Below are 7,050 nucleotides of genomic sequence, written 5' to 3' on the forward strand. Positions count from 1 at the left end.
TTATGTTGATTTCAATCTTCCAATAAGTTTGCAATTTAATGTTTGCAATTATTAGCTACAGAAGAATAGACTGTCTTCATACTTGAGCACAACTACTATACGAACAATGTTTTAAAGACCATCAATTCAATTTGACCTCATATGAGACTCGTAAATGATCGTCATCACTTCAAAGTTAAGTTACCCTAATTTCAGTTTTTTGCTTTAATTGGATTTTGAAACTTGAAACTTGAAACTTTTTATTTAATTAAACGCCTGTTTCTATTTAACAATATTCAACGGCGTTGTACAATACATATAAATATTAAGAATAAAATTGTGAATGCATAAGAATATGTGGATCACCATCAAGTGAAATAAAAGCTTTTACATACAATTCCAATTAACATATTTTTAAAAAATTGCAGAGACCATAAAATGATAAAACTGATTGATATACATGTAGCATGAGATAAGATTATGTACATAGATGTAACTTGATTACAAATAGATTAAAAAGAACAAAACATTCATTTACATTGCACATTCATCACACTGTCAGTCATCAGTTATACGTTACTCATGTTTATCTCATTTCAGATTTTAAAATAGTGATTCAAACTTTCTGAAAAAATGTGTTTTAAGATTTCTCTTAAATACATCAATATTCTTAGATTGTTTCAACTCTAATGGCAGCGGATTCCACAATTTTGGACCAATAGTTCCGAAACTTCTGTCACTAAATGTTTTTCTTTTATTGAATGGAATAACGTAGCAGTTCTCAGAGGTTTTAGCTGAACGTAGTCGGGTATTTGGTACTTGTTTGCTTAGGAGTTCAGAAAGGTATTTTGGAGCATGACCGATTGAACAATTGTATACAAAAGTCAAAATTTTATATTCGATTCTAGATTTGATGGGCAGCCAGTGAAGGTCGAACAGTGCTTGCCTTGAACTGTCAAATTTCTTTCGTTGCAGAACTAACTTAGCGCACATGTTTTGAATACGTTGTATTTTTTTCAATTCAAAATCGGATACACCATAAAGAATGACATTGCAATAATCCAAGTGTGACATTACGAGTGCTATAACTAGTATTTCAGCTGCTTCTTTGGTGAGGTATTTTCGGATACGTTTTATTCTAAGATAGTTTAACATTGCAGTACGGCACTTTCGTTTGACATGTTCCTTGAAATTTAGTGTTTGGTCTAGAAATGCGCCCAAATATCTAATGGACTCCTCGGAGTTGATCTTATCTCCGTTAATACAAATGGATTTTAGGTGACACTTTTCGAGTTGTTGAGAACTTCCAAATGTTATGAATTCTGTTTTTGATGAGTTCATCTTGAGTTTATTAGCGTTCATCCAGTTGTTGATATCAATCGCACCATTTTCTAATTCAGCGATTGCAAAAATTTCACTATTTTCTTCAGTCGGTTTATTACTAGTATCTTTTTATTGTTTTCATACATGGACACAAAAGACATTAAAGCAGAATTGAACTTGACCTTGACACTAAAGCTCAGTTAGCTCGTTTTGATCATATCTTTATTATTTATGGATTTGATATATACTGGCAAAAGAACACTTATAACAAAACCAATATTTCAAAAATAAATAATTCAAAATATGACCTTGACCATCAAGGTCAAATTATTTTATTTAGCTTAGAGTGTCATAACTTTTGTTACTTATTTACAAATTTTATCAATCCTTGGACAAATCAACCATATGACAAATGCTGTATGATAAGTAATTCAGAAAGGTCCTTGACCATCGAGGTCAAGCTATTGAAATTTGCTTAAATTACTGGTCAAAATAACATATTATGACAAGACCTTGACATTACACTGACCTTGTCTGTCAAGGTCAAATTATTGGAATTTACCAATTGTCATAACTTGGTTGTTTTTTTTTTTTAAAAGAACTTCAAAAAGGTCATACATGAAGTTTGAATTATATTTTGTTGAAGAAAATTATGTTTGCCAGGAGTATTCTTACTACAATATTCACCTTCCAACGTTTTACCTAAGCTTGGCAGTGACTCGTTTTAATTTGCATTCCTAAATGTTAAAGCTGCATTCTCAAATATGTAAAAATATTTTGTTGGCCTAAAACGCAAGCGTTTTAGCTCAACAGCATTGTTAATCATTATTGTACATAAATTATGTTTTTGAAAGGAAAACCTCACAGATTTTATACAAAAATTGACACACAAATGAAGACTATAATAGCTTGTGTATGTGCTATGCGACAGTCTACAGAATCACTAGTTGCTACCTGGAGCGTGGCAAATGTCACTTTATTGTGTAAATTTTACTGTTATAGCTTCAGGTCTGCCTGCCCTAAATTTGTATGAAAACATCTGTTATATAGAAATAAACAGATGAATTGATGTACGGATGATCTCATTCAAACAGAAATTGTACTTTCTATTTGGCGACAAAGATCCTGCATATGTTTAGAAAAAGGCTTATTTAACTCATTTTGGAAATCTAGACACCAAAATTAGAATGCGAGTCAATATAAAACCAATTACAATGTATATGAATGAAACATAGCTATTTCTGTGTTCATAAAAATGCAGCTTTAACCGAATAAGCAAATCACTGAAATGTCATATAGTTTTGCCATTACAAAATCTGATCAAGGTTATAATTAATATTTTGCTCTCAATTGAACAGTCAATGACACATAACACAAACTGGAGCATCATTCTTAGCAGAAGTTCAGTATTATTCATTTGAGGTTCATCTCATCTTTTGTAATATAATTGCACCGTCTGTCTGTCCCTCTGTGTGTCCCATCTTCATTCGTGTTCAGACAGTAACTTTGTCATACATTGAGGGATTTTGACATAACTTGGCACAAATGTCTACCACATCAAGACGTGTCGCGTCCAAGAACCAAGTCCCTTCCTCAAAGGTGAAGGTGACACTATCATTTTGAAGTTTCACATTATCACAATTAGAATTAATAGGTTCACACAATCCTGTCCCGGTTGTAACTTTGTCATGCATCGAAGGATTTTAAAATAACTTGGCATAGATGTCTACAACATCGATGTGTCGCATCCAATAATTACGTCCCTACCTCAAAGGTCAAGGTCACACTACCATTTTGAAGTTCACTTTATCACAATTAGTTTATAGGTACACACATTCGTGTTTGGGCTGCAACTGTCATGCATGGAAGGATTTTAAAAAAACTAGGCATAAATGTCTACCACATTAAGACGACATGTCACGACAAATTAAAGACCCATGTCCCTACCTTCAAGGTCAAGGTCACACTTATAGTTTCAAGGTACTCATTCTCTGAGAAGAGTTTGAAGATACAAATTCATGTCCAGACTGTAACTGTCATGCATGGAAGGATTTTAAAATAACTTGGCACAAATTTCTACCACATCAAGACAATGTTACGTATCGTGGCTAAGGCTCATGTCCGTCTGTCCCAATTTACACAACAATCATGTCCAGACTGTAACTTTGTCATGCATTGAGGGATTTTGAAATAATTTGGCACAAAATGTCTATCTCATAACATTTTGTCGCGTCCTTCTTCAAAGGTCAAGGTCACACTTATATTTTGAAGGTTCATGCTATCACAATTAGAGATAATACAAAGAACAATGTTTAGCAATTAGATACTTTCATTCTCTTTTCTTTTCATAATACCTGCATGCTTAAGAAACCTTTTCGGGGGCATTCGTCACTTGGGTGACAGCTCTTGTAATGAATGTAAATAAACAATATCTGCAGTAATTTTAATTCCTAAACAACATTTCAAGTGTCATTACACAGATTTTGACAAAACATAGCTTCCATTTGTTTACTTTCTTTTTAATTAAATATAAAATGCAGCATCACGAAAATATGTGACAAATAAAATTTGTCTGTATCTTGCATATTTTTAACTTCTTGAAATTTTATTCGGACATAAGGACCAACAGAAAGGAAATTTATCTCGGACCGCATGATATTTATTCAGTCAGGACCGACGGACTTTCGCACAGACTGGACTTGCCTTCTTTTTTAAAAGACCAAAGCCCAGGTAAATATGTTGACATTAGTTAAATTTAGAAGGGTAAACTGACTTCAGTTAGAGCTAATACGTTATTCTACATGATATCTTCAGTGTAGGTAAGGTATGGTCATCATATGTCAGCATTTAAACTTCTTTATTTACATTTATAAAGAAATGGCATTTAACACGGATAGTCTTTCACAAAATTGTCTGTATCACCTATGAACTTACAGGACATGCAACTGTGAACACTAAAAATTTCCCAAACCAAAGCAGGCTAAAAAAGGCGTGGCAAAATTCAGTAAAGTTTTACTGAACAAATTATTTAATTGATGGTAATGTATGAACGTAACACATCTGCAAGATTTAACATCAGAACTTTTTAAAGCAACCCCCCCCCCACTTTCTCTAAATTCAAACTGACTTCAGTTAGAGCTAATACATTATTCTACACAATATCTTCAGTGTAGGTAAGGTATGGTCATCATATGTCAGCATTTAAACAAATTCATTTTATTGTTAACATGTATGATAAGTAGTAGTAAAGGTATCTTTTTTTTTCAACTTGAATACACGCGTAAAAGTTGTCAAATTTTGGTATTTCATTCACCGACCTAGAATGGAAGCGTCATCACAGAACATCCCCCATTGATCAGGTAAGGGCTTAGGTAAATCATTTAAATATTGTGTTTATAATGCATGGTAAGGTGTAGTGCATGCCAATATTAAATATATAATAGAACTCCGGAATAAGAATTTTTTTTGGGTTTTTCCCAGCTAATCTGTTGGTACAAACAAACTTTTACAGTTTCAAAAATAAGCAAAACAGGTGGACAAATCAATTGTGACAGGTAGTGCATGGTAAAAGTTAGTTTGTACCTACAGATTAGCTGGGAAAAAATCACATTTGCAGAGTTCTTGATAACGTCTATTGATTATATCACAAAATAAACAAGAGCCACCGCCGGGCGGGGGCAACGCTCGACTTTTTACTTTTTCTAAACGCAAACATAGAAAGGTTTGAACATATATTGACGTTTCCTTTTTATAAATTTAGTTGGTCTGTCTTGTCACATTAGTTTTGTTTATATATTTTGTATATATATGAATAGAAACATTAAGCATATTTCTAAAAATAGCAACAGTACGCAATTTCTTAAAATAGCAACATGACGCAATTTCTAAAAATAGAAAAAAATGACGCAATTTCTAAAAATAGCAACAATGACGCAATTTCTAAAATATATATATATATATCTATATATATATGCATATATATATTCAAAAAAAAATAAAAAATATATATATATATACATGTATATATATATATTTGATATCAAATATATATATATACATATAATATATATATATATATATATATATACATATACACACACACATTTATATAAATAGCAAAGTTACAGTCAGTGTATATATATATATATATATGTATTTGATATATATATATATTTGATATATATAATACATTTTTATATATGCATATATATATTCAAAAAAAAAATATATATATATATATACATGTATATATGATATATATGTATATATATATAGACATGCATATATATATATATATATATGCATGTATATATCTATAAATATATATATACATGCATATATATATATATGCATGTATATATATATATATCTATATATATATATGCATATATATATTCAAAAAAAAATAAAAATATATATATATATATATATATATATATATATATATACACACACACATTTATATAAATAGCAAAGTTACAGTCAGTTACTGCCAAAACAATGAAAATTTCAATAATTTGACCTTCAAAGACAATGTCATTAATGAGTGAAGGTCAAGGTCTTTCGGTATATTTTTAACAGTTATCTTTGAAGATTATTATGTTCAAGTTTGAAGACAATCCATTCAAAAATAACAAAGTTACAGCCAATTATAGCCAAAAAAATGAAAATTTCAATAATCTGACCTTCAAAGTCAAGGTCATTGATGAGTGAAGGTCAAGGTCTGACTGGTTATTTTTAAGGGATATCCTTGAAGATTATTATGTTCAAGTTTGAAGACAATCCATTCAAAAATAACAAAGTAACAGCCAATAACAGCATGAACAAGCAAAAATTGGACTTTTAGAACAAGCAAAAATTGGACTCTTAACCTTGAAGGTCAAGGTCATTTATGGATGAAGGTCAAGGTTAGTGTGGTCTACTGAAAGGTCTTGTCCCAAGGGTTGTTGTGGCCAAGTATGAAGACAATACACCAAGTAATAAAAAAGTTATGATCCAGGTACAAGTTTTCGGACGGCAACGGCAATGGCAACGCCGACCTGACTATAACAATACCTCTACTTTTTTTTTCAAAAAAAAAAATAAAGTCGAGCTAAAAAGATCTCAAATTGTATAAATCACCTGTATTAAATCTTCAGAATTTTGTCTTATTTTATAGTCGTGTGTGAAATTCTAGTAATTTTCTCATGTCATCATCAATCATAAAAAGAAACTGACTTCAGTTAGAGCTAATACGTTATTCTACACAATCTTTTCAGTGTAGGTAAGGTATGGTCATCATATGTCAGTTTAAAATCACCTGTGATATCTTATTACACCAAAATATAAACAGACTATCTTGATATCAAATAATTATAAGCCATTTTTTTTCGGAGTTGAACAAAGACGTTGCTTCATCTGAATATAACTTGAGCATACATTGATGAACACCTCCTGGAAAGCTAATTTTCTAATATATGAAATTGTAAGAACCCTATTAAGTGGCCTTTAGACATGGTTCTAGACATACATTACTGGTTAAAATGTATTTACATTTCCTGAAGATTTGTAGCCATGGTGAAGAGCCTGAAATAATTCATAATTAAACATCTTCAGTTCTCCTCCACCTGTTATTTTTTTCCCCTTAGTTAAGATTTTGTGTCGCACCAACACTGTTAAGGTCAAATAGCAACTTTCCAGCAAGTGGAGGAAGACCTCAGATGCTTCTCCATGCATTATTTCAGGCATAATGAAAACTTTACAAACATC

Source organism: Ruditapes philippinarum, unplaced genomic scaffold (assembly GCF_026571515.1).
Source record: "Ruditapes philippinarum isolate M1 unplaced genomic scaffold, ASM2657151v2 ctg393_1_1_1_1, whole genome shotgun sequence".
Taxonomy (NCBI): Eukaryota; Metazoa; Mollusca; class Bivalvia; order Venerida; family Veneridae; genus Ruditapes; species Ruditapes philippinarum.